General features: G+C 51.7%; 1 protein-coding gene across 1 annotated transcript in view; it reads left to right on the top strand.

Moving 5' to 3' along the window:
- The window catches only part of NSL1 (NSL1 component of MIS12 kinetochore complex), a 149,876-nt gene that overhangs the window by 82,951 nt on the left and 54,396 nt on the right, over nt 1-12,529 (top strand). The window lies entirely within an intron of this gene.

The following is a 12,529-nucleotide window of genomic DNA, read 5'->3' as shown; positions in this document are numbered from 1 at the left end:
CTGCAACGGCATCTACTTGTAGGCGAAGAGTCATTTACACTTACCGCTTGCTCCTGGGGCTTCTGCTTGCTGTGGACCCGTTGAGTGTCCCTGACAGTTTTGAGGCCTTCGCGGAGCTGGGTTCGGGGTCTTGAGTGCGGGGATGGCCGGCCGCGAGTGCAACAACAGCGGCCTCTGGTGGTGGTGAGACCTCGGCCGGAGGAAACTGTCGACCTGATTGCCGATGGCGAAAGTGCCGACCCTGCCCGACTGGCGGAGAACCGTGGGGGGAGTGTGATGCCGCTGGGTCGAGGGAGGTGCATGATTATTTGCCCCCCATTCCGGTGTTGTGCCCGGGCCCCTCACTGCCATTGCCCGGAGTCGGCGTGCTGCCCCCAGGGTGCGGCGGAGTTTTTAGCCTTTCGGTGACTCTCCGCTGAGACACCTGCCCTGGCCTGTGAGATCCCGCTGAGAAATTGCCTTGGCCTGTGATTCCAGTTGTGAATCCTGTCCATCCCTGGTGTGAGACCCGTTCCTGTGGTGAGGTGGTGAGGGACGAGGCCGGAGCAGCTGAGATGGCGGGAGGCGCCCTCGTGTGCACACCTCACCCGGCCAGAGAAACCTTTCTGCGAGAGAGTCCTGGGGTCTGGCGACTCGAGAGAGAGCCCACGTTCAGAGACGTTTTGGCTGCATTAACAACTCTGCATGAGACCGTGATCCGGGACGCCCGGGAACTGGGACGGAGGATGGCCGCCATTGTTCTCCCGCCGCTCCACGTGGGTGGGGATGAATCGCAAGGAAGCACCGCTGTGCCCGCCTTTGCGTCTGTGTTGAACGTTCCAGCTGAGCCTGTGTTTGTGGAGACGCCGAAGGACCCGGTCCGTTGCATCGCTCAGGATTGCTCTGTTGTGTTTGGGAGTGACTCGTCGAGATCTGCCTATATGCGGCGGCGGGGGGCACACCGCCGATCCATGATTTGGGTCCCCCCGGCGGCGCTTCAACAATTAAGCGCCTTGAGACCCTCCGGGTGATAGCGCCTTGAGACCCTCCGGGTGAGTAGTGCGCGGTATAAATGCCTATGATTGATTGATTGAACAATTGTTGAATTGTGTGTCTTTTTCCTCCTGGCCGGTGAGACTGTGTTCTGCCTGGGGGATGTTCCTGACATCGGTGCTGCCACGCACGGAGTTCCGCCATGCGTCTTTGACTGGGAGTTGGGGGCTACGGTCCCATGGAGTATTGGCGCCTCTCGGACCGCCCGGTTCGGCTGGACCCGCCACATTGTACTGTATGCCGATTGATGAATGGCTATATGTGGGTACTATTGATAGAGGAGGCCAGGGATGATATCGTCTGGGATATGATGGAACACATTGTCGGCTGACGGTGTCTTGGAGGGACACTCCGCGGGGATGATACCGATTGACTATCTGATTCTTGCTACTGTGGCTCTTCTACTCTGCTGTATACTGTGCGCGATAGGGGAGGGGGGGGCCGGGGGGTCTGCTCGATGGCCCTTCTCCGTATTTTTTCCTTTCTTTTTCTTTTTCTTTCTTCTATATTTCGGGTCTCTTTTTAGGGCGATAGGCACGCTGCTGGGGAGGGGTAGGCCGTAGCCTTCTGCAGGGGTGCAGGGTGGGGGGTAGGGGGGAAGCGGGTTGTTTCTTTGTCCTTTCTTTGTCTCTATGGCCCTTTGCTTCGTCTTTTTCTGGGTGTCGTCGTCTTCATGTTTCCTACAATCTGTTTTGTTTTTAAGGGTCGGGGTGCTGATTCGCCATGCCATATATATGTTGTTTACTTTAATCCTGACTCCTATGCCTTGCCCCCGTGTCCTTAATTGTGTTCGCACTCGTTCCGGGGTCCTGTTACATGTTGCTATTGTAGGATGGTGTGTGACTGTCTGACACTTCTTCTGATGTTTTTTCGGTTTAACCTTTCTTCATTATAAAATTGACCTTCTTAAATCCTGTATTCTACGCTATACGCTTTCATACGAGTTATATCCTGGATACTTACCTACCCCGGCTTATCGACTGCTGTTTCTTTTACATTGCTCTGCTTACCTTGCGAATTGCTTAGCGGCCGGCCGGGATGGTTGTAGGCCCATGCTTGTATTGCTGTGAAGTGCAAATAAAGGTCTTAAAAAAATAATAAAAATAAAAAAATATTACTAGTCTCATTCAAGGGCAGTTGGGATATAGCTTGCTTCTGGGAAAGCCTATTAGGGCCATGCAAGATATTCTGGACCCTTAGGGGAGCTATATGGTATTTGTGATCAACAGAAGCGTGGGCTGCTGTGCAACACGGCTTAAAGGAAAAAATCACTATGACAAGGTCAAAATCGTGTTTTTTTGAGCTCTGCAGTGCAACAGGTCTACAACAAGCTTTGCCAGTGCCAATATATCTTACTTAGGCAAAGCCTGTTAGCTTTACCAATGCTTTCCGGAAAACTGGAAACACGTCGAGATGAACGCCTTACTCAAGAAACCAAAGGTGGACCCCCAAGGACCTCAAGAACTTCCGGCTAAGGTCACCGAGAAAATCTTCAACAAACAGCTGACCCGCTACCTCGAAGACAACAACATCCTGGACCCATCCCAGTCCGGTTTCCGCAGCAACCACAGCACCGAAACCGCCCTCATCGCCGCCACAGATGACATCAGGACCCTGCTAGACAACTGAGAAACAGCAGCCCTCATCCTCCTGGACCTGTCAGCCGCCTTCGACACGGTCTGCCACCACACCCTACGCACACGCCTACACGACACCGGAATCCGAGTGAATGCCCTGGCAGTGATCCTCCTTGACCTAAGCGCGGCATTCGACACGGTCAGCCATGACATCTTGCTGAGACTTCTTTCGAATGTTGGAATAGTTGGTGGCGCATGGCTATGTCTCAAATCCTTTTTGAGCGATAGGTCCTTCCAAATTTTTGATGGAGATACGGTATCCACAAGCAGGCCACTGAGGTGTTGAGTCCCACAGGGCTCCTCCCTAAGCCCTGCGCTTTTTAACATCTATATGAGACCACTGGCTGAGGTTGTCCGTCCGTTTGGTATTAAGATCATTTCCTGCGCGGATGACACTTAGGTAGTGGTCTCCTTGGCGCAGGAGCCGGGTTCGCCATCCCCAGGTGGGCTGGCAAAATGCTTAGAGGAGGTAAAGGGATGGATGACTTCCTCTTCCCTTAAGCTCAATGGGGACAAAACAGAGCTGATGCTCTTGGGTCCCACTAACCTCACTTTTTTCAACTCCTTGTAGCCCCCATGTCTTGGTGCCCCCCCAACTCCCAAGGACAATATAAAGAGCCTTGGGGTTTGGCTGGACAAAACCCTATCTTTTAACACCCAGGCTACAAAACTCTCGGCTACTTGCTTTGGTCTCCTAAGGATGTTGAAGAAAGTTCTCCCTCTTTTGCCTGTGGAGGCAAAGCAGGTAGCCATTCAGGGTTTGATTCAGTCCCGTTTGGACTTTAATAATGTCCTCTATCTCGGTGCCCCGGAATATACACTGCGCAAGCTTCAGATTGTGCAAAACTGTGCGGCTCGCACCGTGCTCCAGTTGCCGTGCAGACTGTCGGCCAAACCTGGACTGAGCAGTCTGCACTGGCTTCCAGTACGACAAAGAATTGCCTTCAAGGCGATGTGTATATCCCACCAAGCTTTCTGGGACACAGGAACTTAATAACACAGTATCAACCTAGCAGAAATCTTCGTTCGAGCCAGGCATGTATGGCTGTAGTACTTGACACTCCTTAGCACACGTTTTTATATCGTACTACAGGTAGTATACATGTGTTTTCACAATACATCAATCATGCATTCATTAATAATTGAGAACCTTGTCATTCAGGGTTGTCGATTGGTGTTGTTTATTTCTGGAGACGTCACAGCCAACACGTGTTTCGTCGTTAGGGAATGTAACCCTCGACTTTCTCAAGGCTATACTCCGGAATGTCTCTCTGTATTTTTTGAGGTGATAATTCCAACCCTCAAAGGGGTTCCGTTAGGGGACTTGTTCGTGATGATCAGTTCATTAAGTTGAGACCGGAGTGCCGGTTCTTCGTTAGGCAGCTTTCGCTTTGCCCCTTGTGTATCTAGTTCAGTCCCCACTGCCTTCGTTTTGGTGCAGTCACCAATCGACAACCCTGAATGACAAGGATCTCAATTATTAATGAATGCATGATTGATGTATTGTGAAAACACATGTATACTACCTGTAGTACGATATAAAAACGTGTGCTAAGGAGTGTCAAGTACTTTGTGGCTCTAGCCTAACCCAGAAGAGGAAGTGTGGTTCTCTTCTCCTTATAGTACCGTTATTAAACCCAATAAGAGTCAGCTAAGATTTAGACAAGGTGTACTTTCCTCTGAGGCGCCAGAACGTAGTATAATACCACCAGCCAAATCCAAAATATGTATGGCTGTAGTCCCCAGAATAAAAAGGGTAAGAGCTGGCGGCAGTATGTTCACTCACAACGCCGCCAAGCTGTGGAACTCACTTCAGTTTCAACTCAGGTCCAACCCCAACCTTTCCTCCTTTCGGAAACAGTTGAAGACCTTCTTGTTTAATGCTCCACATTAACTCCTTAGCGATTCCCGTCTCTTAAGCAATTTTATAACTGGCCGTTCGCGCTTGGACGCCTCAGGGCAGCAATCGCGCTCTATAAATTGACCATTTCATTTCATTAGACCACATCCTTCCTCTCCGGCAGAGCTCAGAGTGTCCGCCTCCCCCCTTCCACTCCAAGGCTCCCGAGATCATCTGCGGCGTACCCCAGGGCTCGTCCCTCAGCCCGACGCTGTTCAATATCTACATGGCACCCCTCGCCCACGTCGCCTATCAACACGACCTCAACCACATCTCCTACGCCGACGACACCCAGCTGATCATCTCCCTCACCAAAGACCCCCACACAGCCAAAACCAACCTCCACGAAGGAATGAAGGCCGTCGCTGACTGGATGAGGAACAGCCTACTGAAGCTGAACTCAGACAAGACGGAGGTCCACATCCTTGGGTCCACCCCTTCGGCCTGGGATGACTCCTGGTGACCGACCACACTGGAAACTGCTCTGACACCCACAGACCACGCACACAACCTAGGGGTCATCCTTGATTCCACCCTCACCATGACTAAACCAGTCAACGCTGTCTCCTCTTCCTGCTTCAACATCCTCCGAATGCTACGTAGGATCTTCAAGTGGATCCCCACTGAAACAAGAACAGTCACCCAGGCCCTCGTCACCAGCAGGCTGGACTACGGAACGCCCTCTACGCAGGAGCATCGGCCAAGCTCCTGAGACGGCTGCAGCGCATCTAGAACACCTCGGCACGCCTGATCCTCGACATCCCCCGGCACAGTCACATCACTCCCCACCTGAGAGACCTACACTGGCAACCCGTCAACAAGAGGATAACCTTCAAGCTCCTCATCTGCGCACACAAAGCCCTCCACGACACCGGCCCAGCGTACCTCAACAGACGACTCCGCTTCTACACCCCCCGCAAGCTCTGCTCTGCCGCCCTCGCCGATGTCCCCCGCATCCGAAGAACGACAGCCGGAGGCAGATTCTTCTCCCACCTCGCCGCCAACACCTGGAACACCCTCTCCCCCAACCTACGGCAGACCCAAGACCTACCGGCCTTCAGAAGACCACTCAAGACCTGGCTCTTCGATCAGTAGCAGCACGCCCCCCCTCTCCGCCTAGAGACCCTCACGGGTATGTAGTGCACTCTACAAGTGTCCTGATTGATTGATTGATTGATTGAATGCTTGTTTTTTCTAGGATTTCAAAGGACCACACTATCAATGGAGCTACTAATAGTGAGGGACATGATTTTAAGTGTCCGGGATGATGAACTGGATAGACATCCTGCCGGACGGATGCACATGCCATTGACGGCGAACAGACTTTAAATGGGTAATTTATGACTCCAATATGGCAGATATATTGAGGCAGTAACACAGCAGTCTACGTGGGTACTCCTAGTACTCAGCAGTACCTAATATGTGCACATTCTATTCATCATCCTCTTTTGCTGACAGGTTTGTACACATGGTAGCACTATCGTTAAAAAAAAAAAAAAAGACCACACCGACGTGGTGTGACTGAATTGGGAGTATTAACACCAGTAGGGTCAATGACTGGGGCACAGCCACAACAATGATGCGAAGATATTTGATAGGGTAAATGTTTGGGGTTTGATAAGCAAGGATAAAAGGAGTGGCCCAAATAGAATGACTGATAACCAGCACGGGAGAAAGGTCATTCTAGCAGATGTTTAGCTTGTAATGAACATTTGCAGACACTATCAGCTGGCATCATACTGACAGTGGCTCCATAATGAGGGACACAGGCCTAGAAAACCACTGATATGGTTACAAAAAAATGGAAGACACACATACACACACAGATCTACACCTCTCACACACGACTTAAAAGATTTCTTAAATGTGGCAGTATCAAAGGAGGAGATATTACTGGCCATAATCTACCTGAATGAGGGTTATACGCCGGGCACCGATAGTCTCCCTGCTGAAGTATATAAAGAATATGGAGACATACTGTAGGGAAATTTGCTGGCTGTGCTGGGGAAGCCAGAGTAAAGGGGATACTCCTAGATACCATGCGGGAGAGAAGGATAGTAATGAATCGTAAGCCAAAAGGTGTACCCAGTGACTCAAAACAAACCGGCTACTCTCTGTTAAATACTGATACTGAGATCTTCGTTCAGCAAGGTATTGTCAAATAAACTGAAGCGGGTTATAGTATCAAAATTCGTAAGTATTTATACCTTATAGCAACACCGGATAGAACTGGAAGAGTCTGTTCAAGATATTGTAAAAGTTGAATTATGGTCAGCAATTCGTATTCTGGCTAAAGCCCCCATGGCAAGAAACATGCAGGTTATGATTATAAATTATTGTTATTGGATTCGCAAAAATCCTTTGTCACTATAGACTTGGAAGAGTCTGTTCAAGATGTAGTAAAAGCTAAATTATGGCCAGCAGTTTATGTTCTGCGTAAATCCCCCATGGCAAGAGTAAAGACTAATCCTGTGAGTTTCAGGATGAAGAAGGGCACCAGGCAGGGATTCCCACTCTACCGGCTACGGTCTACATTGATGATAAAACCATCAACTTGTCTGCTGTGTGTCTAAGGAAGTGGGACGCTACAGTATCCCAATAGGGAAGACCATATTTGTAATGTCATTATATGCAATTGCCAATGAATAGGAAAAAGACCTGTCCATTATTTAAGGATAAGTGCTGAGGAGTTGCTGAAACATAAGCTAAATATACTGAGAATTCTGACTTCACTGGAGAAGGCTGTAGAATTCTGACCCTCACCATTACTGATGGGTGACCTCTGACCCTGTTCCCAGGACCGGTCGCTCCACGCACCGCACGCCCCCCCCCCCGTGAGTGTGCCCGAGTTGCTCCTGCTGCTGCCTTGAGTCCGCCCTGCTGCTGAGTATTGTGCCTTTTGTATTTGTATTGTATTTTGTGCCCTGTGACTGTTTTTGCCTAGGTGTCTATTGTATTTCTCCTTGCCGCCCTACGCGACCGTCTTCCCGCTTTGTGCACTCCCCAGCCGCTGCTCCCCTGCGGCCCCCCCCCCCTTTGTCTTGTGTACCCAGCCCCCTTCCTATTCGCCGCCCCGCTCCCAGCTGCTCCTCCCTCCCACTTCGCCATTTATGGCGGAGACCACGCGTACGCGCAGCGACCACGCGCAGCAGGCGCGCTAATTGCGATCTGCGCCCGTCCGCGCCTGGACCGCGCCCAGCGCCAGGACCCCTGGCCCCCGACTATGCCAGCCCACACAACGGACTTACACCGCCGCCACCCTCCACGCACTCCACGCCGGTCGGAACCCCGCCTGCTATCGAGCCATCCCGAAACGCACCCACGGACCCTTCACCTGCCAAGCCTGCAAATTCACCTGCCTCCGAACTTGTACCGCTCCCGCCAAGCCAGGCGCCAGCAACACTCACCTCAAGTGCATCCTGCTCAACACCCGCTCCGTCCACAGACACGCCGTCGAACACTGGAACCTTCTCGACACAACATCACCAGACGTCGCCTTCCTCACAGAAACCTGGATGAACGCCTCCTCAGCCCCCGGCATCGCCATAGCCATCCCGGATAGATACAAGATCACCCGGAGGAACCGCGCCAACCAAACCGGAGGAGGCATCGCCATCGTCCACAGAAACACCATCCGATTCACGACCAACTCTGACGACACCCTCACCCCCGCCGAGCACCTTCACTTTCACACTTTCAGATACACACCCGACCCCAAGACCACCCTCAGGGGCACTCTCATCTACAGACCCCCGGGACCACGCACACAATTCAGCGAAGCCATCGCAGACTTAGTCAGCCAGCACGCCCTAACCTCCTCAAACTACATCCTCCTAGGGGACCTCAACTTCCACCTGGAGAACAACAATGACAGCAGCACCGCCGCCCTGCTGGACAACCTCGCCAACCTCGGACTCAAGCAACTGGTGAACACCCCCACCCACTACGCCGGCCACACGCTAGACCCCATCTTCTCCTCCAGCAAGCACATCTCCTTCAGCCACTCCACCGGACTACACTGGACAGATCACAGCTGCGTCCACTTCAACTTCAGGAGAACCACGACCCACCACCACCCGCAACAGGTTCCCCGCAGAAGCTGGAGCAAGATCACCGCCGACCAACTCACCACCTCCCTCAGCCAGAACCCTCCCACCAACACGAGGGACCCCAACGAAGCAGCCCGCAACCTCACACAGTGGCTCACCAACTGCGCCGATGACCTCGCGCCACTGAAGAACCCTCCCAGCAGACCCGGCAGCAAGAAAGCCTCGTGGTTCACCGACTACCTCAAAAACTCCAAGAAAACCTGCCGCACCCTCAAGAAAGCCTGGCGCCTCGACCAGACAACAGAAAACATGACAGCCCTCAAGAACGCCACCCGCAAACACCACCAGCTGATCCGCACCACCAAAAGGACAACATTCAAAGAACGTCTGGACAACAACACCCACAACAGCAAGGAACTCTTCAGCATCGTTAAAGAGCTCTCCAACCCCAGCGCCTGCAACAACGACATCACACCCTCGCAAGACCTCTGCGACTCACAAAACACCACCAGCTGATCCGCACCACCAAAAGGACAACATTCAAAGAACGTCTGGACAACAACACCCACAACAGCAAGGAACTCTTCAGCATCGTTAAAGAGCTCTCCAACCCCAGCGCCTGCAACAACGACATCACACCCTCGCAAGACCTCTGCGACTCACTCGCCTCGTTCTTTCACCGCAAGATCGCCGACATACACAACAGCTTCGGCGCACAGACCACGCACCCAACCACCGAACTAGTGCCCCCCACCACCACCCTCTGCACCTGGACCCCGGTCAGCACCGAAGACACCACCCGCACGATTAACACCATCCACTCCGGCTCCCCAACCGACCCTGTCCACACCACATCTTCAACAAAGCCAACTCCATCATCGCACCACAACTCCAGGACATCATTAACGGCTCCTTCTCATCCGCCACCTCTCCGGAGAGCTGGAAACATGCCGAACTCAGCGCCCTCCTGAAGAAACCCACCGCGGACCCCACGGACCTCAAGAACTTCCGCCCCATCTCGCTCCTCCCTTATCCTGCCAAAGTCATCGAAAAGACCGTCAACAAACAACTCTCCGCCTTCCTCGAGACCAACGGATCCCTCGACCCCTCGCAGTCCGGTTTCCGAGCAAACCACAGCACCGAGACGGCCCTCATCGCAGCTACCGACGACATCAGGTCCCTGCTCGACAACCGGGAAACAGCTGCCCTCATCCTCCTGGACCTCTGAGCAGCCTTCGACACCGTATGTCAATGCACCCTGATACAGCGCCTCAGCAAAACCGGAATCCAAGGAACAGCCTTGGAGTGGATCATCTCGTTTCTCGCCGGAAGAACCCAGAGAGTCCGCCTCCCCCTGTTCCGATCCGCGGCCACCGAAGTCATCTGCGGCGTTCCGCAAGGATCCTCGCTCAGCCCCACCCTCTTCAACGTCTACATGAGCACCCTTGCAGCCATCGCACGCCAACACAACCTAAACATCATCACCTACGCCGACGACACCCAGCTGATCCTCTCCCACGACCCCGCCACCGCCAAAGCCAAAGCCAGCCTCCAGGAAGGAATGAAAGACGTCGCGGAATGGAGGAAGCTCAGCCGTCTGAAACTGAATTCAGACAAGACGGAAGTCCTCATCCTGGGACCATCCCCCTCTGCCTGGGACGACTCCTGCCCTGGGCATCGCCCCCAAGCCAACGGACCATGCACGCAACCTGGGCTTCATCCTGGACTCCTCCCTCACGATGACCAAGCAAGTCAACGCTGTCTCGTCATCCTGCTTCAACACCCTGCGCATGCTCTGAAAGATCTTCCGGTGGATCCCCACCGAAACCAGGAAGACGGTCACCCAGGCCCTCGTCACCAGCCGACGGGACTACGGGAACACCCTCTACGCTTGAACCACAGCCAAACTCCAGAAAAGACTCCAGCGCATACAGAACGGCTTCTGCACGACTCATCCTGGACATCCCCCGCCACGGCCATATCTCTGCCCATCTGAGAGACCTGCACTGGCTCCCCATCAGCAAGAGGATCACGTTCAGACTCCTCACCCACGCACAAAAGGCTCTCCACGACATGGGCCCCAAATACCTCAACAGCCGCCTCGCATTCTACACACCCACCCGCCAGCTCCGATCCGCCAGCCTCGCCCTCGTCCCACGAATTCGCAGAACCACCGCCGGAGGAAGATCTTTCTCCTACTTGACGACCAAGACATGGAACTCCCTCCCCACCCACCTACGACTGACCCAGGACCATCTTTCCTTCAGGAAACAACTCAAGACCTGGCTGTTCGAGCGACTCCCCCTCCCCTCAGCGCCTTGAGACCCTAGCGGGTGAGTAGCGCGCTATACAAATTTGCTGATTGATTGATGGGCAGAATAGCTCTGAAAAAATTATAATTCAAGAGGCTTATATTTTTCCAGACTTCATGACTTTTTCTGGGAGAAATGTTTGGCAGAATAGATTAACTGATGCGGAGATTGGATGGGTTGGGAGAGACAAAAGAAATACTGTGGCTGTATAAATCATTATTACGGGGGATGGTGGAAGATCAAGGCTTCTCCAGATGAATTTTGCTTAATGCCACTATGGCGGACAAAAGCAAACACTTTATAGTCACATTGGCTCAGATACAATGGAAACAACTCTGCAATAAAATACAGATTCCAAACCCATGTGCACCTGAGGCCTTCATATTTGAACTCCATGGGTTCCACAAAGCGCTTGGTGATATGAACCTTATGCTGTAGAAAGTAGGGGGAAATGAAGCAAATGGGGGTGGGGAGAAAGTTCACATTTGGGAATACCTAGGACCTATTTAGAGTCCAAAACAATCTTTTAACTGTATGCCAGGCAGAGAAAAGCTGGCAAAAATACATTGGTGCAACTCTCAGGAGAACCCAAACCTATCTCAACATACTGTATTATCACAGCTGCATCAATAACTTAAAAATTGATTACACGACAATACAGAACTATGAGAAGACATACCAAGCACACAACTAAATGTGAAAGCAAAGTGAGACAGGGACTGTAAAAAGGGTCTGTCAGAGAAAGACTTGAGCCAGTTGTGCTTTTTAGTAACACCAGTTTTAAACGGAAAAAGTTCAGTGTCTGTCTTACATAGGACATGGTCTATACCACTGACACTAAAAGAAATTAGACACGGCAAACACAGTTGCCCTAATATATAATCAAGATGGTGTAGACTTCTTCCACATGGTTTGGGATTGCACATTTGTGTTCGGGAAAGAAGTATGCACCTGGTGAGAGACACCTGTGATATTCAGTACATGCCCAAATCTTGTCTGCTGGGACTGTATACGCTATACCTTAAAAAACTACGTCGCCCAGCCACGCCTAAAAGCGACTGAATGAGATAGCCTCACAGTTGTATGTAATAAAGATGTCTTTTCATATTTCAGATTCTCTGTTGATTTCTTTGCTGCTTTTGAATGGACTACTTATGGGTAAGACCCCTGAGAAGGATATTGGGGATTTCTAGTACCACAAATGGCGCCCCACGTTGGGCGCCAACTGAGGTTCCGGGTTTTTAGGAACCCGGTGGTGCCAGGGGATAACACCCGAAGACCTCTGAGTTCTCCCTTGTTCCGGACCACAGAAACACTGAGTCTTCTAGTCGCAGTCAGAGATCAAGTTTTATTGGCAGCTACCAAGTAACAGGTGTCCTAGAAGCACGACAAGCACGGGTCATGTGTTCTCAGGAGACTGTTCGTTTTTACAGAACCAGCCTTCTCCTTATATACAAAAATAATAGCTGCAAGCAAGAATTCTTGAGTTTATGATATGGCTATACACATATTTTTACAATAATACAAAAGAGCGAAGTCATGTAGGCAAGCCCGTATTTTAGATGTCCAATTTGTGATAGATTACCTAGCCAGGCCCGG

This window comes from Lissotriton helveticus, chromosome 6, assembly GCF_964261635.1.
Source record: "Lissotriton helveticus chromosome 6, aLisHel1.1, whole genome shotgun sequence".
NCBI classification, from domain to species: Eukaryota; Metazoa; Chordata; class Amphibia; order Caudata; family Salamandridae; genus Lissotriton; species Lissotriton helveticus.
This window is presented reverse-complemented; position numbering and strand designations above follow the sequence as displayed.